General features: G+C 34.7%; 1 protein-coding gene and 1 long non-coding RNA gene across 3 annotated transcripts in view; both read left to right on the forward strand.

The window, feature by feature from the left end:
* LOC138324066 (FAD-dependent oxidoreductase domain-containing protein 2-like) overlaps positions 1–25,199 on the forward strand; it is a 66,501-nt gene that overhangs the window by 3,063 nt on the left and 38,239 nt on the right. Inside the window, exon 1 of one of the 2 annotated variants that reach the window (XM_069269078.1) lies at positions 22,478–22,590. The exons of the other annotated variant lie outside the window; for it this stretch is intronic. The gene's annotated coding sequence lies outside the window, so the exon portion shown is untranslated. Of the gene's footprint in view, positions 1–22,477; positions 22,591–25,199 lie in introns of those variants that run through there. 2 annotated transcript variants of the gene reach the window in all.
* On the forward strand, positions 1,832–5,797 carry LOC138324065 (uncharacterized). Its single transcript, XR_011208616.1, has 6 exons — positions 1,832–2,557; positions 3,297–3,358; positions 3,653–3,739; positions 4,286–4,347; positions 4,641–4,727; positions 5,387–5,797. It is a non-coding gene; the product is annotated as an uncharacterized lncRNA (long non-coding RNA).

A 25,199-nucleotide genomic window follows, 5' to 3' on the forward strand; every position in this document is an offset into this window, starting at 1 on the left:
ATTATTAATTAGTGGGATATGATCTCCAGTCTATGTCATTCATTTTGTGAGAATAAAACATACAGCATATTAATAAAGACAGTTGATTAAAGGATTATTGAATGGAACTTTTTTTTGTTATATACTTTTATGCTACTTTTATGCTACTTTTTTTGAGCTTTTTACAAAAAGCCCAAAAAAAGTATACTTTTTTTGTACTTTTATGGACTTAGAATTTTTTGAGTGTGTTTTTTTTGTACTTTTTCTGGACTTTGACATTTTCGAGTGTGTTTTTTTTGTACTTTTCTGGACTTAGAATTTTTCGAGTGTGTTTTTTTTGTACTTTTTCTGGACTTAGAAATTTTTGAGTGTGTTTTTTTTGTACTTTTTCTGGACTTTGACATTTTCGAGTGTGTTTTTTTTGTACTTTTCTGGACTTAGAATTTTTCGAGTGTGTTTTTTTTTTGTACTTTTTCTGGACTTAGAAATTTTCGAGTGTGTTTTTTTTGTACTTTTTCTGGACTTAGAATTTTCTCTGTGATTGAGAAAATACCAGTGTACTTTTTTTGTACTTTTTTGGAACTTAGAATTTTTCTCTGTGATTGAGAAAATACCAGTGTACTTTTTTTGTACTTTTTTGGAACTTAGAATTTTTCTCATGGATTGTGAAAATACAATAACGTATTACAGTTATTTTTTGTCACACTGTCTTTCTTTGGAACTAAAAATGTATGTGAATTAAAAAAAAAAAAACACTAAAAAGGATAAAATTACCATGCAGATACGGTGCATTGGTTTTATGACTTAATTAATCAATTATATTATCAATTTTATGATAAAATATGGACTTCATTTTGATCAATATAGCTAAATAATAAATAATATCGCCCTAAACAGTTTAGTTCATGTTGTGGAGCATGTTAATTGCATGAAATACATTATATTTTGATCAATTCACTATTTATTTTTTAATCATGAATATTTCTGCTGTTAAAGAATTCTTTAATCATTGCAAGTACGTTGAAATATACTACATATTTATATTTTTCTCTAATATAAACAAATCAATCTTAACACTATCTATTCTGACATAAATCAAGGCACGATCCTAGATAGACCAACATGTGTACATTTTGCCTTTGAACTTTGATACGTGTACATGATTTTAGCCACAAGGGCACTGGCAATCTATTTACACATTGTGCAGCCGCCTGCTATTCAAACTAATATGGCTTGCAAATCAGTTCACAGAAAGCCAGATTGAAAAGGTCCAAACTGTAATCAACAAAATACCAATGGCACGGTCATGAGGTCCTTATAAACTCGTGAAGTGAGATCGGTTGATAGCTGTGATATTCCACCACAAAGAATATGTTGTTTAGATATATTTATGCAATGATAAATTGACATTTTACAGATAAAATCCTCCTCAGACTGATCCCAAACGAAGTCCTCTGTAATCTTTAAAAATCTCGATCTATTCACGACATGCCGGAAATTGTTCTTGATACAATAGACAAAGTTGTCGTACATGTGCTGTCTATCTTATTATTTATATTACGTGGAACACAATCCAATTAAAACAACATGATACTTGATAACTATTTACTATATCGAGTATTAACAAACAAAACTTGTCGGAAGGGAGAGTTCGACATTCCTTCTGACACATTGTGTTAGTATGTGAGAAACACCGGTGTGGCCTGATCGCAGCCATGTTTGTTTACGTAATTCCTTCTGTAAACAAACACACATAGACTGTGTTAGTGACCACGTGATTATTTCAGCGCTGGGAAACACCGGCATGTGTGTTTTAAACAGTGATCGCAATGTTTACAGTAGTTTGATACTAATATGGCTTGCAAATCAGTTCACAGAAAGCCAGATTGAAAAGGTCCAAACTGTAATCAACAAAATACCAATGGCACGGTCATGAGGTCCTTATAAACTCGTGAAGTGAGATCGGTTGATAGCTGTGATTATTCCACCACAAAGAATATGTTGTTTAGATATATTTATGCAATGATAAATTGACATTTTACAGATAAAATCCTCCTCAGACTGATCCCAAACGAAGTCCTCTGTAATCTTTAAAAATCTCGATCTATTCACGACATGCCGGAAATTGTTCTTTATACAATAGACAAAGTTGTCGTACATGTGCTGTCTATCTTATTATTTATATTACGTGGAACACAATCCAATTAAAACAACATGATACTTGATAACTATTTACTATATCGAGTATTAACAACAAAACTTGTCGGAAGGGAGAGTTCTTTGTTTAGAGAGTGTGGCCACGACATTCCTTCTGACACATATGTGTTAGTCACGTGATTATTTCAGCGCGGGAAACACCGGCATGTGTGTTTAAAACAGCTGATCGGCAGCCATGTTTGTTTACGTAATGTCTGAATGCTGAATGTAAACAAACACACACAGACTGCTGGGCTTACAACCGATGTTGACCATGCTTATATTCTGATACACTGGAGAACATAGACTTCACGGGGACAGCAGAATAGTTCTTCAGTACATCAATGGTTACAGTATATGGCTGTGTTTAAATTACCGATTGGTAGGTATCACCGGTATCACATGGCAAACTCGGAAATGCAAGTTCACCGTAATTTCTCTGAAAATGTTTGTATGATAAAATCATTCTGTCCAGCTATGGGATATGCAAGATGTAAATCACGCCAGCTGTTTATGATGGCCAAGCGGGTGGGTATTTATAAATTGGTTGGAGCTCGAGGCCATCCCGATCGTAAATTAGAATTGTTTGAAATTAACGATTAAGTATGCATTAATTTTAATGAATATTTTTCAGTCAATGCATATACATAATGACTTATTTGAAATTTAATTTCATCTTCTGGATCTAGGAAATGATTTTATACATTTTTTGCATTATTTTCATATATTTCGGCTCGTATATTAATTAATTTTTCAAAAGATTCATGTTTTACATACGTATACACCTGATAATAAGTTTGTATTTTAATCTTTGAAATTTTGAGAGATAGTATATATAGATCTACCACGACCGATTATCTTAATTATTTACCATAGTTTATTTGTGTACTGTATATATAATTGTGTCAATTTCCAAAAGAAAAAACGTAAATGATTTATTTTTGATGCTGCATACTTAAAAAAAGAAAGAATAATTATATCAAATTAATTTTTATTTTGTAATCTTTGTATATCATTTGAATTAATTTTCCATGCAATCTGAGTGATATATATCCAATCATTCAATAGTATATATCCTAATATTAACCATATGTCATCATGCAGAATACATTTATTTCCAGGTTTGGCTGATCATGAATATTACCGAGCTGCATGTGCACCAATTATGAAGATACTTTAACAGGTACATTGAAATAAATGTGTATTAAGTGTGTGATTCTCAATTTATGTATGTGATTATATTGATGACCAAAAAAGAGTAAGTTACGTTTTATCAAATGGTATTTACGATTTTTGTCTGGAAATTATTCTATGCCATTTTAAGTTTAGAAATTTGCATTTTTAAAATTTTTAATTTTCCTTGGATTTAAATACATTTTTTTTTTTTTTAAATCTAGTGTAATTGTCATAATAAGGTTGTTTTTTCCTCCTTGAAGAAATGAAGAGTTTTCTAAAGTTATTTTCATTCCTTTTGAAGATAAAGATCTTGAAGCCTGAAAATACAACAAATGAAATTGGTGTCCCAAGAATGGAAACTGCAGTCATCATGCCGACCTCACTGCAGGTAAAAAATGTGTTAGTCTGATACAAATTCTACTTTTTATGAAGAATTTTTGGTAAATTTGGTCAGTATATATTTTAGGCCTTCCATTTTATAACCCCTATTTATATATTTTATTTATATGATTTTATACATTTTTTGCATTATTTTTCATATATTCGGCTCGTATATTAATTAATTTTTCAAAAGATTCATGTTTTACATACGTATACACCTGATAATAAGTTTGTATTTTAATCTTTGAAATTTTGAGAGATAGTATATATAGATCTACCACGACCGATTATCTTAATTATTTACCATAGTTATTTGTGTACTGTATATATAATTGTGTCAATTTCCAAAAGAAAAAACGTAAATGATTTATTTTTGATGCTGCATACTTAAAAAAAGAAAGAATAATTATATCAAATTAATTTTTATTTTGTAATCTTTGTATATCATTTGAATTAATTTTCCATGCAATCTGAGTGATATATATCCAATCATTCAATAGTATATATCCTAATATTAACCATATGTCATCATGCAGAATACATTTATTTCCAGGTTTGGCTGATCATGAATATTACCGAGCTGCATGTGCACCAATTATGAAGATACTTTAACAGGTACATTGAAATAAATGTGTATTAAGTGTGATTCTCAATTTATGTATGTGATTATATTGATGACCAAAAAAGAGTAAGTTACGTTTTATCAAATGGTATTTACGATTTTTGTCTGGAAATTATTCTATGCCATTTTAAGTTTAGAAATTTGCATTTTTAAAATTTTTTAATTTTCCTTGGATTTAAATACATTTTTTTTTTTTTTAAATCTAGTGTAATTGTCATAATAAGGTTGTTTTTTCCTCCTTGAAGAAATGAAGAGTTTTCTAAAGTTATTTTCATTCCTTTTGAAGATAAAGATCTTGAAGCCTGAAAATACAACAAATGAAATTGGTGTCCCAAGAATGGAAACTGCAGTCATCATGCCGACCTCACTGCAGGTAAAAATGTGTTAGTCTGATACAAATTCTACTTTTTATGAAGAATTTTTGGTAAATTTGGTCAGTATATATTTTAGGCCTTCCATTTTATAACCCCTATTTATATTCCTGTGTTACAAGTTAAAAACTTGCGGTGGGCAGTTGCAAGGTACAAATTGTGTAGGTCCATGTTTTCTTTTGATTCACAATTATTGTAACAGGAGGGGAGAAAATGTAGAGACCAGACCGGCATTTGAACCCAGGACCTCGGACCACTAGCCGAATGCTCTCTCTTCTGCTGAGCTACCTTGTCACCGATGAAATTGACCCAATTTCCAATCCCGCTGCATAATACTCTTGACTTTCTGTCACCTCCTTAACCTGGGAATAAATTGTGAATTAAAAAAACCTATACCTTTCCTGAACTGCCTCGCTACATGTACATCCTCTTTGACCATATTTGAGATATACATTTTAAGATTAAAGTTGCAATGGTTGAATTTACAGTCCTTTGAATATGAAATGTTTTTCAGGATTGTTAATATAGAAACCTCAATTGAAAAAAAACAAACAAATTGTGACGAATATCCGACTTCTAACGATAAATAAAAGATATACATTAGACATTCTACACACATGTAAAACTACATGTATTAATGTCTTCTTTTTTATCATTTCAGACTCTTAAGTGAAGTAGATGGTATTGACAAAGAGACAGATGCTGTTCACAAAAAGACACAAAATGTTAATTATTTCAAATTTGATTTTTACAAAGAAGAAAGGAACCAAATTAAGAAACTGAAGACTCATGAATTTTGACCAAACTTATCAATTATAGCATGTTATTTTGTCTCATATAAAACACATATCAGTTGTCAATATATGTACTATTAAGTAATGACTGTGCTGTTATTGCAAAAATGTATTTGAAATTGAGCATTTAGGGGATTTTATGTCGCATGTTTTCCTATACATGTAAGTTCAAACACTGATCATACCTTTTGAACTTTATCTAGTTTTGTACATGAAATGGACTTTCATAGCACTGAAGGGATATCTTTCTATCAAAATAAAGGTTTTTCCATACTTTATCTGTACTAAGATTGTAGTTTTTATTACTAGCATTGTACTTTTTTTTTGTTCTAAAATTGCACTCTTTTGTACCAGAATGATACTTTTTCTATACTAAAATTGTACTTTTTCTGTACTTTTTTGTACTAAATGTATACTTTTTGTGTGCTAAAATGATACTTTTTCTGTACTTTTTTTGTACTTTTTAATCTACTTAAAAAAGTACAAAAATAGCACAAAAATATACAGCTTTTAGTTTATAACAAGCATGTGTACTTTTTTTGTACTTTTTCTGTACTTTTTTAGTACTCTAGATGTCTACCCGAAAAAGCTGAAAAAAAAGTACAAAAAAGGCACAATTAAAGTAGATTTTAGTATACAACATGCCTGTGTACTTTTTTGTACTTTTTCTGTACTTTTTTAGTACTTTTTCTGTACTTTTTAGTGCTGTAGATGTCTACCCGAAAAAGCTGAAAAAAAGTACAAAAAAAGCACAATAAAAGTAGATTATAGTTTACAACATGCCTGTGTACTTTTTTTTTTCTGTACTTTTTTGTACTTTTTCTGTACTTTTTTAGTACTTTTTCTGTACTTTTTTAGTGCTGTAGATGTCTACCCGAAAAAAGCTGAAAAAAAGTACAAAAAAAGCACAATAAAAGTAGATTTTAGTTTACAACATGCCTGTGTGTACTTTTTTCGTACTTTTTCTGTACTTTTTTAGTAGTACTTTTTTAGTACTGTAGATGTCTACCCGAAAAAAGCACAAAAAAAGTACAAAAAAAGCACAATAAAAGTAGATTTTAGTTTACAACATGCCTGTGTACTTTTTTCGTACTTTTTCTGTACTTTTTTAGTACTTTTTTTAGTACTGTAGATGTCTACCCGAAAAAACACAAAAAAAGTACAAAAAAAGCACAATAAAAGTAGATTTTAGTTTACAACATGCCTGTGTACTTTTTTCGTACTTTTTCTGTACTTTTTTTAGTACTTTTTTTTAGTACTGTAGATGTCTACCCGAAAAAAACACAAAAAAAGTACAAAAAAAGCACAATAAAAGTAGATTTTAGTTTACAACATGCCTGTGTACTTTTTTGTACTTTTTTTATTTTTACTTTTTTTTGTACTTTTTTAGTACTCTAGATTTTGTCTACTTTTTCGTACCTTTTTAGATAATGTCTATCCGATAAAGCACAAAAAAAGTACGAAAAAAGTACACATGGTTGGTAGACTGTACTTTTTTCCTACTTTTGTATTTTTTTCCTACTTTTTTTCTACTTTATTTGTACTTTTTTAGTACTTTTTTTTGACTCAATTTGGAACCGGGTTGTAACTACGGTTCCAAATTGAGTCACTAAAAGTATACTTTTTTTGTGTTTTTTTGTGTGCTTTTTTTTCCTACTTTTTTTTGTACTTTTTTTCGGTATGGGTTAAAAAAAACAACAGTTTTAATACTAATTTATAACATAAACAATGATAATTTTAAATGAATTTTTGAATTCATTACAATATTCTTAATAGTCCCTATTGTGTCAAGTACAAACGATTATTTAAGACAGAGTCATAATTCCCAAACAATTCCTATAAATCGTGCATTTTGCAATCAAACAACTTTAAAAAAAAAATGAACAAAGAACTTAATTGGCTGGCTTGTGCTGATCTTTTATTTGGTGTGTTTTACATATTCAACAGATACTAATGGTGTCTACAAACTGAACCACACATATTTTAAAATCCTGACACCTGGTGCAGATTTTTATTTTCACAAATATAATAAATTAGTCAACATTTTATTTATGTATAATATTATCAAAGTAAAAGTCATTTACTTACATAATTTGCAAAAATCTACTTGAATGCCTCTGATTGATGGCGACATAGTGATTCGCGGCGGCAAATGGTCTTCTGAAGTGTGTTGGGTTGAACTTGTTTCTACAAAGAAGAAATATTCCATTGACTCATAGTTTATAGACTATACACTGTGAATTAATTCTGAATATAAGAAGTTTCACTTTAACACAAACACCTTAATCTCTAATATACTTTATGTTCATAAGGCAAAGTGTAAAAACAATTTGAAATATAATCTTATATTCTAATTGCCCAGTGCAAATAATGAATAGAATAAACTAAGGAGATCATAGAGGGATATTGGCGCCCCCCAATGATTGAACTATTTCTGATTAATGGAAAGAGTGGCTAAATTTTTTCTGCTTTCCAAACTTTATCAAACATATACTACATACAAAATTTGAGACAGACTTGTCTTATCAAGTTACTTTTCCGTGATGAAATAGCAATAAACAAACTTTCGACTATTCAAAATCCAAGATGGCTCCTTGGTGGGCCAAACTTGTTGAACCAATCGGTCCCAAATCACAATATGCCCTAACAAGGGCCCAAGGGAAACTTACATATGAAAAGTTTGAGACAGAAACCCTTCCATACTTTCTGAGAAATACCTAAAACAAAATCTAAGAATGGGCCATATTTTTTTTTTTTTTTTGAATAAAAAAATCTTAATAAAAAATTAATTTTAAAACAATTTGGACTTACTTAATTTCTTCCCTCCTTTTGTCTGAGTCGCCTCTGCAAATTTTTCCGTTCTCCTAAAATGGGCCCTATCCAACGTCATGTTCTAGGGCTTTTCTTATCTGTTGGTTTTCTTTTTTTCACATCCTTGGAAAAGATCTCTCCTGGGGCTACTAGGAAGAAAGATAATCAGTTGCATGCCATTACTAGAGGGTGTATACAGAGTCTGACTCTGGTCCTAACTGGTGTTGATATGAAGATTTGGTGTGGTGGAGTGTTTGGAGTAGAGGGTCCACTAGAAGTTATGAATTGGACATTGATCAATGTTAGGGAAAATTGTAGTAGTGTTGTATGTCTTAAAATGCTATTGTGCAAAGGTGTGCCGACTCCACACATGCACAGACGTGAGAAAATTGTTTACCAGAATTCATATCATGCAGGGGACGTGGAGTTGTTAACAGAATTCAATATCATAGCATTAGACTTGTGAATAACCCTACTCCGGATTGTCGGCTGGGGGGAACTTGTCGGGGTGATGGTATGGCAACAATGTCATGCATGAGTTGGTGGAAGGTGGCCGGGGTTAGAGTTACCAGACACAGGATTGTGGTGGTGGGTGATTTGACAGGGTATGGGATGGAACCATGTAATGCATAAGGTGGTGGGAGGTGCCGGTTGAGAGATAACCGAGACACAGGAATTGGGTGAGGTGTGGGTGGTTTTGACGGGTAAATGGGATGGAAACAATGTCATGCATTGAGTGGTGGAGGTGCCGGGGTAGAGGTACCAGAACACAGGATTGTGGTGGTGGGTGAGATTTGACCAGGGTTTTATGGGATGGGAAACATGTCATGCGATGAGTGTTGGAGGTTGCCGGGCCGGGTTAGAGTTACCAGACACAGGATTTGTGGTGTTGGGTGATTTGTCGGGTGATGTAGATGGAAAAACATGTCATGCAAGATTTGTGGAGGTGCTGGGTTAGAGTTACCAGACACAGGGATTTGGTGGATGGCGCAATGTGGTGGGATTTGACGGGGTATGGTGAATGGAACCATGGTCCATGCATGAGTGGTTGGATGGTGCTGGGTTATGAGTTACCATGACACAGGAATTTTGGTAGTGTGGGATTTGACGGGGTATGGGATGGAAACATGTCTTGCATGAGATGGGTGGAGGTGGCAGGTTTAGATTTTACCAGACACAGAATTGTGGTGAGGGGTTATTAAGGTACTGAATTCAGTAGCTAGTGTGGGAGTGAAAGCTATCTTAAAGTTTTGTGTAAACAGGGTTTAACCATACCATTCAAGCTGCCGGTTACTGTTACCGCAACATGCTTTAGTTTTAAGGCTTTCTGCATTTCTGCAGGATCCATGAATCGACTGTCTTCCCTTTGTCTCTTTTCTGACTTCAATTTTATGTCGAAAGGAGAAAGCCTTAAATTAGTGATATGAATGTTAAGAGGATGGACATATTTTTACAAACGATTACTTAAATGTTTTAATTATATCTATGTGAAACAGTTATGCTAAGGACATTTTTTTGTAAAATAGACATATATATAAAATATTATCTATGTTTGTTTAATTTCATAGTTAAGTTAAAATAATCACTCAATCGAATTATCAACACAATCTCAAAATTATTTGGAATTCTACTTGAATATAAATAATAGGGTTAAGATGTTATTTTCTAATATTACTCACCCTGATTTTTCGTTTTTTGACAGGCGCTGATGATCAGGGCACTCTCTTCCACTTTTTTGTAGATTTTGGATGATGCAGCTGTGTAGTAGAATAGCATTTTAGAATTTTTATAATAAAGGAAATATCATGAATAACACGAGATCCACAGAATGATCTAGGCGCCCACCAAGAAATGATACTATATCTGGACAAAGGAAAGATGGATCTATTCTTTACTTTTTAAAACTTTTTTTAAAACAATTACTACATATACAAAATTTGAGATCAGATAGCTTCAGTGCCTTTTTTTTTTTTGAGAAATTAGCGGAAACATAACTTCAACCTTTTAAATCACAATCCAATGATATGACAATCCTGGTGCGGTCGCATCTTGTTAGATCAATCGGTCCAATAATAACAATATGCACAACTAGGGCCCTAGGGGAAAACTACATGTGACATTTGAGATAGATTCCATTCAATACTTTCTGAGGAATTAGCGATAACAAACCCCCCCCCCCCCCCCTTTGAATTATAAAAACTCCAAGATGGCTGCCTTTCCTGGCATCAAATCTTGTTGACCGATTCGGTCCCAAATCACAATAAAGCACAACTAGGGACCTAGGGCACGACCTACCTATGAATTTTTGAGATCAATTCCCATTTTGTACGATTCTGTGCCAATTGAGTACAATTCCCTTCAGTACTTTTCTGAGAAATAGCGATAATAAACTCTAAGTATCACAATCCAAGTTAGGCTTGCCTGGTTGGCACTGCTTGTTGAGGCTGATCCGTTGATCCAAAAATGCAATAAGCACACACAAGTTTCCCCTAGGGTGAACCTATATATGAAATATTGAGACATGATCCCCTTCATGTAACTATCTGGAGAAATATCTATAACAAACTTTTAACTTTCATAAATCCAAGAAGGCGGGATTACTGGCGGCCATCTTAGTTTCACGCGAATTGGTTCAAAAAATGCAATATGCACAAACAAGGGCCCCTAGGGAGAACCTTACATATTAAATTGAGAGAAAGAGCCCATCAGCATCATTATGAGAATATCAGGTATATCAAACCTTAAACTATCAAAATCCACGATGGCCGCCTATGGGCGGCCATCTTGTTTTTCCTATCAGCCTCAAAATCCTGTATAGGCACAAAAAGTGAAGGACCAAGGGTAACCTCCATGTGAAGTATTTTTTTTTTTTTTGAACAAAATTCCTTCAGTAGTTCTCAAGAAATATTGATAACAAAACTTCAAACTGCCAAAATCAAAAGATGGCTGCCTGGCAGCCATCTTGTTCTTTCCCGATCAGCCTCAAAATCTGTAAGGCACAACTAGGGACCAAGGGTGAACCCTTCCATGTGATTGTTTGAACAAAATCCCTTTAGTAGTTCTCAAGAAATATCGATAACAAACTTCACAACTGCCAAAAAAATCAACAAAGATAGGCTGCCTGGCGGCCATCTTTTTTTTTTTTTTTTTTTTTTCGATCAGCCTCAAAATCTGTATGGCACAAATATAGGGACCAAGGTAACCTCCATGTGAAGTTTGAACAAACACTCCCTTCAGTAGTTCTCAAGAAATTGAAATTAAGTTCTCAAGATAACACTTCAACAGTTACTCAATTCAACTGGCAAAATCAAAGATGGCTGCCTGGCGGCCATCTTGTTTTTCCGTTCAGCCCTCAACAAATCTGTATGGCCACAAAATAAGTGGACCAGGGGGACCCTCCATGTAGAATGTTTGAACAAAAATCCCTGCAGCAGTTTTTAAAGAATAAGTGATAAACAAGCATTGCTTTCCGGATGGGACCACGGACGACGGACCCGCAGGGCCGATTTGAATAGCCCACCATCAGATGATGGGTGGGCTAAAAAAAAGTAAAACAATTGAGATGAAATACACATGGACGCCGTTCCATAGTACCTCATTTTTTTAGATTTAGGGATTCAATTAATTCCATAATTTCAATAGACCTTTTCCACTTTTCCCTCACAAATTAACTTGGAAAATAAATACCTTGAATGGTGAAATATTATGGTGATTTACAGTTGTAAGTCCGTTCATACCAGTCATTAAATGAAAAATCTAATTAAACTGATCAATATTATTAACGCCTCAGGGACAAGTTCCCTGTAAAATATCATAGCACATAGGTAAAGTTATATAATTTTTCCTAACATTGTGATTCAGGGATATGAAATTAAAACTATATTTAATTTCATATAAAGTTCAGAGAATCTATTGGCATTAAATATGAAAGTTATTGCACAAACAAGAGGCAGAGATGCCCTTTACTCCGCTCACCTGGTTTTTAGTTTCGTAATTATCACAAGAAATCCTGACAATTAGAAATAAATAATGCAGAAATTGACACTTTCGCCAAAGTTTTAATTTTGATTCACAAACATACAATGATGCTATTGATACCAAACAATTATGCTATCCAATACAAAGGTTCAGAGACAAAGTAATTTATATGAAAATAGTAGCCTAATTGACTTATTTGACCGCTCAGCATCTATTGCCGTTTAAGGCCCCGGGGGGTCAGGCCCTAATCATTTGTACAATTTCAAATCCTCCACCCTATGCAAGGATGCTACCATTGCATTATAAGTGCTCATCCATTCTTACTAGTTTGCAAAGAAGAAAGTCGTTTATATGGAAATAGCTAATTTAGACCCCTCTTTATGACCCCACCCTACAGCTTCCCGGGGGTCAAGACCCATCATTTGCACAAACATTTTGAATCCAACCCCTATAAGGATAATAACATATTGCATTATGAGCGCAATCCCAAGTGTAAGGATGCCATGAGAAAAAGATCATTTAAATGAGAAATTGACCACTTTTGAACCCGCCCCTCAGGCCCCCGGGGTCAGCCCTATCATTTGCTCAATTTTGGATCCTATCCCCAGCCTTACCATGATGCAACCATTGCATATATGTGGTTGACTATACCATGCCTTATGTTGCAGTGAAGTAAGTCATTTATATTGGAAATAGCCAAATTGGACCCCCTTTTGGACCCCGCCCCTCAGGCCCCCGGGCGGTCCAGCCCCTATCATTTGCACAATTTTGAATCCCCACCCTATAAGGATGCTACCAATAGCAATATGGGTGCTATACCATGACTTATTTTCAGAGAAGAAGTCGTTTGATATTGGATACATAGCAAATTGGCTCCTTCTTAGACACCGCCCCTCAGCCACCGGGGGGTGTCAGCCCCATTATTTTGTACAAAGTTGGAATCCCCCACCCCTTATCAAGAGAGCCTACCATTGCATTATGAGGGTGCTAATCCCATGCAGTAGTTTTGCATGAGGAAGAATTTCAAAAGTTGTTTTATATGAAATAGCCAATATTGGACCCTTTTGGCCCTCCGCCCTCAGGCCCCCGGGGATGTCAGCCCATCATTTGTACAATTTTCAGTTAGTAGCCCTTAAGGAAACTTACCAGTCAAATTTTTATTGATATCCGACCAGTCCGGTTTATGGAGAAGAAGTGTCGATTGTTTTACAGACGACGGTACGCGCCCGGACGCTGCGTTATCCCATTAAGCTCACCTCGGACCTATTGGACCAGGTGAGCAAAGAATAAGAACAACAAATATACATTAACAGACAGATTCTTCCAGTTTAATTATGTATCTATGGCCATTTTAGATGTTCTCCTTGAACTGCATACATGAATACAATATTACATTGTATGATACTAGTTTTACATGTTTGCAAATCAACCATCATACATAATATCCGAGGTTAGTAATTAGCAGCTAATTGACCTTTGAATTGATTTAGAAGGTAGCAGTAAATTCATGATCTGAGCTCAACAACAAAGGTCCCTCTCCCCATGCTCTTTTTTTTTGGTTCTGTCTCTTCTTTGCCTGAACCTAAATAATAGATCGCGATAAGTAAAGCAAATAAATACCAATGTCTACACAGTACGGTCAGGGCATGGCTCATAAAAAATTGTCTCCATTTTTTATTTGTGCCAATAATTTTCTGAAAATATTCTATCAAATCATCAGTCCATGCCTGTTAGCCAATCCCCCATGGTGAGGTCAATCAGGAAGCCTTTAGCTAGTTGCGATTGCATGTAGCCTGGGCGCCATAACAAAATGTTTAATTGTCTCCATTTCATTTGTTTGCAACATGATTATATAAGATTTCAATATAATTGCACATATATATAATATGTTGGTTTTTTTGAGTGCTTATTACAAAGTGTCCTATAAATTTTGTGCGTGTCATACAAGGTTTAATGGAACATGTCTTGGACCATAAATAGCCTGCAAAAAAAAAACCCACACGCACAATTATATAATACGTTGTTTCATAAAAACAGCTACGGGGAGCGTCGGAGGTTAAGAGGTGCATGAGTGTTGGGTTGAGTTCTTTTAATATGGGAGGAAAATGCTTATTTGAATCGCTGTTGTGGAGGGGGGGTTTCTTTGTTTTCCTACACAATGCAAATTACGTAGAATTGTTGACCTACTGTAAACATTGGAACTTGTCATGCTGAACCTGGAACATTATACATCGATCCATATAGGTCCTATCATATAAAAGTAACGGAAAATTGGCAATTAAAATGCTAACACTATTCAGACCTGGGAACATCAATTTACGTGTATTGTTATATTTAGTTATTTTGATTCTGATAATTGTTGTGTGAAAATTAAGCTGTGCAAATGTGTGTTGTAAAATACAAGTTACGATTGGATGAAAAGGATCTCGATCCCAGGGATATTACAGATCAAAATAAGTTAAAATTCCTAGAACACTTTTGTAAAAATAATTATGAGCCGATAGTAAACCTGGCTTACATTCATCACTATAAAACCTAGATAAATCGTGTACATTTTTGAACGAACGGCTTTTTAAAATATTTATAAACGAAATGTGTTGCACCTTACCTCTGTAGCACTAGAGTTACTTTAATAGCAATTCCCTGGCCGATACAGGCCCTCGGCATTTTTTGCCATACTACACATTCGTAAACGAGACTGCTGGGCTCTCGATGTTTATCAAGTGTCGCCGTAATTGGACACCACGCCAAAATAGCAAATTGGAACTATGTAGGAATGAACAAAAAATGTCATTATTCCATTTTGTTAAAAATTGGTCACATTAATATCTTGCTTAATCTTGAGTCTTCACCCATTTTGGATTCAAAATTGTGTTTAGGAACGAATTTCAGCCCAAATCTCGTACCAGTAGCGACATGAGAAAATGAATGTTCAAAATGTGTTTTCATGATGGCGGCTGTTGCAGCAATTCTGGATATTCGGATCGTGACCCCGAATAAAATAACAACACTCTTGAGTTCGGTACCATGTCAGTGATCATTTCATGCAAAGTTAACAGCCAAAACGCGACTGGGTTAAGATCATGAGAAGAAGTTCAAAATGTGTTTTAAAGTCGGCCGGCTTGTGGCGGGCCATTATTGGATTTCGGATCTACACTAAAAATAACAACACTTTGTCCAGGGGACCATGTCAGGATCAATTCTTGCAAGGTATCCAGCCCCCATTAGCACAGGTATGAAGCTTGAGAAGTAAGTCTCAAAAAGTAATTTTCAAGTATGGCGGCTTTTGTGCGAGCCATTCTTGGATTTCGGATTGACCCGAGAAAATAACACCACTTTGTCGGGATCAGGTCAGGGACATGTTCATAGCAAGTATACAGCCAAATCGCACCTGTAGAATTCAGAAACTTGAGATGTAAGTTCGATAATGTGTTTTCAAGATGGCGGCTGTGGCGGTCCATACTTGGATTTCGGATTGCCGAAAAAGTAACAAGCAACGTTTGTCAGGAACGTGAGGTTCCAGATCATTTCAAGTCAAGCTTTCAGCCTAATTGCACTGTAGTTAGAAATTGAGAAGAAGTTCCAAAATGTTATTTTCAAAGATGGCCGCTTGTGGCGGCCCATCTTGGTATTTTCGGATATCGGACTGTAAAAATAAAACAGACACTTTGTCGGGACCATGTCAGAGATCATAAGATCGGATGAGGAGTCGCGCGAGAGAGCGCCGAGGGAGGGGATCGGCGCGCGGGCGTGGTAAGAACTTGGGAGAAAGTAGTTTCAAAATGTGGGTTTGAGCGCGATGAGTGGTCGGGGCATGCGGGGCGGCCATCTGTTGGTTATTTCGGGGATCGGGGGACCCGAAAAATAACAAAAACTTTGTCGGGACCATGCGCATGATCATTTCAAGCAGGAGTTGTCAGGGGGGGCGCGTAGGGGCCAGATACGACGGTATCTTCGACGGGTGAAGTAGGAAACTTGGTGGAGCGAGAAGTTTTCAAAATGTATGAAAGTTAAGCGGGTGGGGTGCACGGTTCTGCACCATGTGGCGCGGGACGGCGCGAGGGGGGCGGCGTATCGACGACGACCGAAAAGCATGACGACTATAGGTCCATCCTGACCCTTCGGTTCATGATGACCTAGAAAACAAGATAAAATTTGACCAATAATTTAAATCAACCTATATTTTATAAGGTCAATTAGATTGAGTGGTTCTAGTACACAGTTCACGCATTGAAACTGGATTTGTACTTTTTTTTCAAATCCAATAGCGTTTTAACAAAATTGTAAAATAAAAAGCGACACAATTGATATCGTTACATAAGTAAGAACCCCATAAGAATCAAAACCTTCATAACAAAACATGTTAAGAGCTCTTATTTCAAATAGATACCACAAATACATCTAACTGTAAAATACAATATTTCCAGCCTTTTCTCAACAAATAACCTACATTGCAATCGATGCCTTTTAATATTCTGACTCTTTGCAATCAATATAAACCTAAAATAGTTAAAATTTATCCTAACACATTTGTACTTACGTTAATTATCAAAATCTGAATAAAACATGTCTATTAACTAATCCTTCTTTTTGAAAAAAACCATACATTTGGTTTTTAATTCATTATTTACTCTTAATTTCCAAGCGAACATTACAGTACTCTCACAAATATATCAAGCTGATTTTGAAGTTCAGTAGGCATTAATCGGAAAATAATTTAATTTTCTCTCTTGTTACAGGCTTTCTGATTGGTCCATTCATTTTTTTCAATCTTCGATGAAAAAAAAAAAAAATCCGGAAATGGCGCGGAAATTCCTGACGTTTTCATGACCGTCACGAAATAGAAAACATTGACGTTGCGTATTGATTTGGAAAAAAATAATCCCTTGGAAAATCAATGGAATCGTTCGTGTAATGGTATTTCATTTTTAATAAAGTAGCCTGGGAAATTTATTATAAGTATTGAAGTCACTATTTTTTATTTTCATGGGGTTATGAAATAATATTGTGGTTTGCATAACTTTTGTGAGAATCCGCGGATTCACACCCAATTTGCAAAACATAAAAATTTGATCATGTTCAACAATTTCGTTTATTGGATTGTAAAAAATATCTGATAATCTGGGTTTTTCCTCGTATATATTTTTTTCAATCATATGTTATTTTACCTTTACTCAAAATACAGATATGAAATCATATAATGGAAGGAATTGTTAAAATTATGTATTTTGGAAAGCTCATTGAAATTTTGGGGGATGTAATATTTAGAGACGATATAGTGCAACTACTAACTATGATAATACCTTAAGGAATTGAGAACGCGACTTCTTTAATTACAAACATGTATGAAAAGCTACAAAACGATGTATGTCTGTTAACATTAGGAAAAACGATAAATGCAAGCGAGCGAATTAAAAGGACGCTTTGGACTGATAAGGATTTGTTCAGCCTTCGAAAAACCGTAAATAGTCTTTGGTAGTAAACTTAAAAAGTCAAGATATGACTCGCACTTAGTTTAAATTCCTCTAATATACAAAACAACTTAAAAGGATGAAAAAACTAAAAAGAGAGCTTTCAAACAAACATTACTGAACAAAATCAATAGAATATCAATTAATGATTCTAAACAGTTATTGGCAGCAAGTACTTAAAATGCAAAAAGCAATGATAACTGTGAAGATCCTCCTAATATTGGCAAGAGTTTGTTGCACATTACAAAAACTTGGGGAATTAAATCTTGTACCCAGATCTATACCAAATTTAGAGAGAGATATTGAGCTGCAACTTGACCAACTAAAAACCCAGTTGTTGCAGGCGCCAAATGGGACCATTGTAATTTTGAACACGAAATCCAATTTCGTGTGGACAAAAATGAATATTGTTCAACAAAAATGAGTCCACTTTTTCATTAACAAAATTTATAACATATTATAAAAGTAAGTTTTACAAGAGGCCCATGGGCCTTAACGGTCATCTGACTATTAGTACAATACAACATAGTCGTTTAAAGATTTTAGCCTATTTGACCTCTGTGACCTAAAATGAAGATCAAGGTCATTCATTTGAACAAACTTGGTAGCCTTTTATCCCAGCATGCTTCATGCCCAATATCAGTACCCTGGGCCTTCTGGTTCTTGAGAAGAAGTTATTTAAAGATTTTAGCCTATTTGACCCCCGTGACCTTGAATGAAGGTCAAGGTCATTTATTTGAACAAACTTGGTAGCCCTTCATCCCAGCATCCTACAGGCCAAATATCAGTACCCTGGGCCTTCTGGTTCTTGAGAAGAAGTCGTTTAAAGATTTTAGCCTATTTGACCTCTGTGACCTTGAATGAAGGTCAAGGTCCTTCATTTGAACAAACTTGGTAGCTCTTCATCCTAGCATGTCACAGGCCCAATATCAGTACCCTGGGCATTCTGGTTCTTGAGAAGAAGTCGTTTAAAGATTTTAGCCTATTTGACCCTCGTGATCTTGAATGAAGGTCAAGGTCATTTATTTGAACAAACTTGGTAGCCTTTCATCCCAGCATCCTACAGGCCAAATATCAGTACCCTGGGTCTTCTGGTTCTTGAGAAGAAGTCGTTTAAAGATTTTAGCCTTTTTGACCCCTGTGACCTTGAATGACGGTCAAGGTCATTCATTTGAACAAACTTGGTAGCCCTTCATCCCAGCATGTCACAGGCCCAATATCAGTACCCTGGGCCTACTGGTTCTTGAGAAGTAGTTGTTTAAAGATTTAAGCCTATTTGACCCTCGTGACCTTGAATGAAGGTCAAGGTCATTTATTTGAACAAACTTGGTAGCCCTTCATCCCAGCATGCCAGAGGCCTAAAATCAGGTCTCTAGGCCTCTTAGTTATTCACAAGAAGTTGTTTAAAGGATTTTACCCTATTTGACCCCTGTGACCTTGAATGAAAGTCAAGGTCATTCATTTTATCAAACTTGGTAGCCCTTCATACCAGCATCCTACAGGCCAAATATGAGTACCCTGGGCCTTCTGGTTATTGAGAAGAAGTCGTTTGAATGAAAAGTTTACGCACGGCAGACGCCGGATGGCACACGGTGGACGGCGCACAGCGGACGGCGCACGATGACGGACGGTGCATGATGACAATAGGTCATCCTGACCCTTCGGGTCAGATGACCTAACAATCTTCCAGTGGACAAAAGTCAAGACGAAATTCAATTTCGTGACACAAAATTGAATTATGTCGTAACAAAATCACTTTCGTCTTACAAAAATGTTTTTTAAAATAACAGCTTCATTTTCATTATGACAAAAATAAATTTTGTTAAACAAAATCATCTTTCAGTGGACAAATTTCATTTTTGTGGACAGAATTCATTTTCGTCTCAACGAATGACAGAGGCATCTCTCTCCAAAGGTGTTTTGAAAAGTTATTTAATTTTATTTTAAACAAAAGGCTTAAAATGTTTATGCAAAAGATTATATGTCCAAATCAGTTTGGGTTTCAAAAATATTGTAGAACTACTGATGCCTTGTTCGTATTACAATGTAACATTGCTAAAGATGCTCAACCGCTGACAGAGCATGAATGATACTCATCATTTGAACAATCATTGGTGTTTGATCATGTATATGTATGTCTAATTAAAACACAAAGTAATATACAATATCTGGTTTTGCCTTTAATCCTCAATTAAGTTTAAAACGTCCATGACAGAATATTCTAATATTATTGGGGGGTGGGGGGTGGTAAATAAGGGGATAGTTTAAGTCCTAACCTTTTCAACATGTACATTTATTACATTTATGATTTACCATTCATTCTGAATAACAATTTAGCTGCTGGTAGTTTTGTCATTGCGGATGACTTATTGAGTTTACCAGAAACTCTCCCGAGGGACTGCAGTAATCATTAATTGAATTGGAAAAATACTGTGAAAAATGGCAGAGCTACAATAAAATACTAAGAAAACAAAAAACAATGATCTTCCAAATAAGGCAGAGATATATCCAAACTAAATATAATGTAAAACCGTTTATGTTTAAAAATCAGGAAATTGAATAAATCACTGAGTATAAATATTTAGATACAACTTTATGTAACAACGGTAAATATATGCTAGCTGCTAAGGAATAGTGTAAAAAGTAGAATTAAAGTTTTGTACTCAATTAGGCAATATTTGAATATAAAATAGCTGATATGCCCATATGGCTCTGGAAAAAGTTGCATAATTCTTTAGTCAGGCCAATCTTAACATACAATTCTGAAAAATGGTATGCTGACTTTTACAATAAAATTGCAAATGCAAGTATAGGAGCTAGTGTGAATAATTCAACATTTGACGAATTTTCAATAATAGATAAAATGCTATTTGAACAAATAAATTTAAAATTTGGAAAGTTTGCAGTAAATATTGCTTACAGTTCTGAATTATCGCACTATTACACTAGACTGATTCATTTGTTAAGGAATGTTCATGAAACTGGACCCTGCTTATAAATATGTATACAATTCTTACTATTCTGATTTTCAATTATTCATCATTAATGTTCAATAATTGTTATACAATATGTATATGATACTAGTATATATATATACAGGATCATTACTATTATGCAGCAATTATGTCCAATAAATGACTGACAATATTAACACATGATGAAATCTATAAATCAGTTTTGTGTTTGTACATACATTTATATGCACTGTTCCAACAAATTCAGAAATATATACAGGAGACAGCTGTATACTAAACCATTATTCTGCGCTGTGAATTCCCGATATTGTCACAACCAACAGAGCTCTAGCACATAAATCAATTGCTCCGAAGCAATGTACATGTAAATGAAACTGTTACGAAGCAATGTAAATGTAAATGAAACTGTTACATATAACAAAAAAAGAACAGAAATAAAAGAAATATAACGAATCATTCTCAAAACTTACGCAAGTCTTTCTTTAGGAATATAATATTAAAATACATGTTCAGTAGCACCAAAAATACATGTTCGCTACATATTAAGTAGCACTAAAGGTATTGAAGCACAACTGTATTGAATATAAAAGTCATGTTCAAGGCTGTTTAAGTACAGCCTATATCCAAACGAAGAACAGGTATGATTAAAAACAGTAGGCCTATAACATTAACCAAATCAAATTCAAGGCCATATCATAAAGTTTGAAGAAATCGACAATCAACATCGAGACATAAATAGGTTTAAGTCTCAGAAGCAATAATTTTCATGTAACTGTTGGGTGTACTTCACGATGAACAGAAATAAAAGTGTCAGTTTGTTCTATAAGACTTCAAATGAAATATGTAGACTGTTTTCTTACTGTCTTTTAAGGGTTATTATAAGTAAGTACAGCCGGTAACTACATTGTATATATAATCATTCCAATATGTGCGCCTGAAATGGTTTGTTGCTATAAACTAACTTATTTTTGTGTGTGTTTCAATTTTACATATTTTGTGGATGCTTAGAAATATATACTAATCTCATTGAAAATGTCTCCTGCACACAGGTTCAGTAAAACAATACAAATAAAAATTGTGAAATCAAACCACTGTAAAGAAGTTTGTATTAGTTATAGAAATGTAAATTGAAGTCTCAGAAGAAAAAATTAAGCTTGTAGAAAATTAATGAACCTGGGGCCAGTTTCACAAATATTCCTTAACTTTAAGGAATTCCTTAACTTAAAATTACAGACTTTAAGGAACACATCTTAAGTTAAGAAGCCTGCCTTAAAATCTGTAATAATTTCATGGATAATTTCAAGGTGTTCTTTAAATTTAAGGAATGTTCAAATTCATGAAACTATTGACCAAGATGCTATGCTCATGGCACGGCCACCTATTGCTGTTATGTCTGCTCAGTAGTGCTGAGATTTTTATTCAAAATACTGATTCTCTGCAATGCACCAGTTATACAATTACTTATAACATGTGTACATAAGTCTGTTGAGCTGGGAATAAAACCAGTGTATATTTATGTATAGTACGTATACTAGGAAGTTGGTCAATGTGTGATAGATTTATATAGAACTTACAGCTCTTATCTCGACCAATAGTGTTTAAGTGTATAGACACACACCTTTATACAAGATAAAACAAGGAAGTATGCTATTTTTATGGCTCTTACGTTTAATATAAAACACAGCTAGGTTCGACGAAATGATTTTGAATAAAAAAAAAAAAAAAAAATCTAGACAAACTTTGCTTGAATTGTGGAATTTAGGGCTATAATCTAGACCAACTTTGCTTGAATTGCTGGATTTTCAGGGCTAGACATGTCAAGGGAAACCTGATTGGGTACGGTACATTATTGTGAAATGTTTACCTGTTCGCTAGGTAAACAAGCCATTGTACTATTACTGTGTATGTTTTTAGCTGTTACAATGTTTGAACATTTAATTGTCAGCCAATGAGATTTGGGTCATATGTCTCTATTCTTGTTGCTTATATAAATTACCACCCCTAGACCGAGGACTCCAGGAGCCAGCTTTCTAAGGTTTAATTATAAAAAAACTGCATGTCAATAATAATAGAAATGATCCACCATTTCCTTATTTGACATTTTTGATTTGTTCAAGATCTCTTGGACTCTTGTGTAATAAGACGTTTGTGTCTATTCATCTATGTCAATTTTTTATGTTCGGTTTTCATTTCTATTGATGTAGATTTCAAATTAAAGCGAAGTAAAAACCATGTCAAGGTTTTGTAATATCAGAAACTTGGGCAGTCCAGAATTATATTTCCATGTTGTTTTTAGAAGAAACTTGATTACCTGTCAGATATCAGGTAAATACAAAATGTTCTTTCTTCTTCAAATAATCATGTTAGGTATTGTAATTTATTTCTTGATTATATAGGAACAATAAAATGGAAACCTTCAATTATTTGTTTTGCAAATAAGGAAACAAAATGACTTCCCGTCAATGTATTTGAACACTGGCACTTTGATTGTATGTAAAAGTCACCAAGTACGGTGTATGCTCTAGTGTCAAGTAATTTTCTTCCTAGAGATATCCCTGTGAAATTCAGGTAAGATATCCCAGGGTAAAGAAAAGAAAGATCTGTCCTAGCTAGGACATCCTTAAGTACCTAGAGTGAAGGATGGAGGATATCAGATATCCTTATAGGCCTCTGAGTCATTTTGGAGGGGTTAAGGTGTCTGACATTCTACCACTAGGCGTCCACCTATGTGTCACAGTGGCTGAGTGGTTAAGGTGTCTGACATTCTACCACTAGCCCTCCTCCTCTGTGTCACAGTGGCTGAGTGGTTAAGGTGTCTGACATTCTACCACGTGCACTAGCCCTCCTCTTCTGGGTAATGTTGAATGTGATTGGTTGTCTAGTGTCAGTTGCGTAGGAGAGCCTGTCCTTGGAGATAACAGTAGTCATAATTAACCTGGATCAGTTAAAGTCTTAAATCCTGAGGCTTCGCTTTATCATCATTCATCATAAATGATGACTCTTTTTATATAGATTTGCCCATTCTTTCATCTACCTAACTTTTCTTGATAACAAATTACACAATTGGGAAAGAGAAAGCAAATCTTGCCATCTCGTTGCCACCTTTTGAAATCCTTGATTTCAGTTTATTTTTGCATACCATAGTTCATGTATGTTTTTAATGTTCTGTGTAAGATTTTTTTTTTAAATATATAATTGTCTGACACTGCATCAGTGATACAGAAATGTTAATGTTGTGATGTACTATATAATTATATATACTCATGTATAGCTATAGATTATATAGGAACAATAAAATGGAAACCTTCAATTATTTGTTTTGCAAATAAGGAAACAAAATGACTTCCCGTCAATATATTTGAACACTGGCACGTGCACTTTGATTGCAATTAGCCAGGAAATTTTGGTTAGATTGTAAAAGTCATAAAGTATGCTCATTCTACCTAGAGATATCCCTGTGAAATTCAGGTAAGGTATCCCAGGGTAAAGAAAAGAAAGATCAGTCCTAGGACATCCTTATAAGGACCTAGAGTGAAGGATGGAGGATATCAGATATCCTTAGGCCTCTGAGTCATTGTGGGTTAATGGTTAAGGTGTCTGACATTCTACCACTAGCCCTCAACCTCTTGGTTACAATGGCTGAGTGGTTAAGGTGTCTGACATTCTACCACTACCTCTCCACCATTGTGTCACACTGGCTGAGTTGTTAAGGTGTCTGACATTCTACCACTAGACCTCCACCTCTAGGTTGTGTTGACTGAGTGGTTAAGGTGTCTGACATTCTATCACTAGCTCTCCACCTCTGTGTCACAGTGGCTGAGTTGTTAAGGTGTCCGACATTTTACCACTAGCCCTCCACCTCTTGGTCACAGTGGCTGAGTTGTTAAAGTGTCTGACATTCTACCACTAGCCCTCCACCTCTTGGTTACAATGGCCGAGTGGTTTAGGTATCAGACATTCTACCACTAGCCCTCCACCTCTGTGTCACAGTGGCTGAGTGGTTACGGTGTCTGACATTCTACCACTAGCCCTCCACCTCTGTGTAATGTTGAATGTGAGTTGTTGTCTAGTGTCAGTTGCGTAGGAGAGCCTGTCCTTGGAGATAACAGTAGTCATAATTAACCTGGATCAGTTAAAGTCTTAAATCCTGAGGCTTCGCTTTATCATCATTCATCATAAATGATGACTCTTTTTATATAGATTTGCCCATTCTTTCATCTACCTAACTTTTCTTGATAACAAATTACACAATTGAGAAAGAGAAAGCAAATCTTGCCATCTCGTTGCCACCTTTTGAAATCCTTGATTTCAGTTTATTTTTGCATACCATAGTTCATGTATGTTTTTAATGTTCTGTGTTAGATTTTTTTTTTAAATATATAATTGTCTGACACTTCATCTGTGATACAGAAATGTTAATGTTGTGATGTACTATATAATTATAT

Source organism: Argopecten irradians, chromosome 5 (genome assembly GCF_041381155.1).
Source record: "Argopecten irradians isolate NY chromosome 5, Ai_NY, whole genome shotgun sequence".
Lineage (NCBI taxonomy): Eukaryota > Metazoa > Mollusca > Bivalvia > Pectinida > Pectinidae > Argopecten > Argopecten irradians.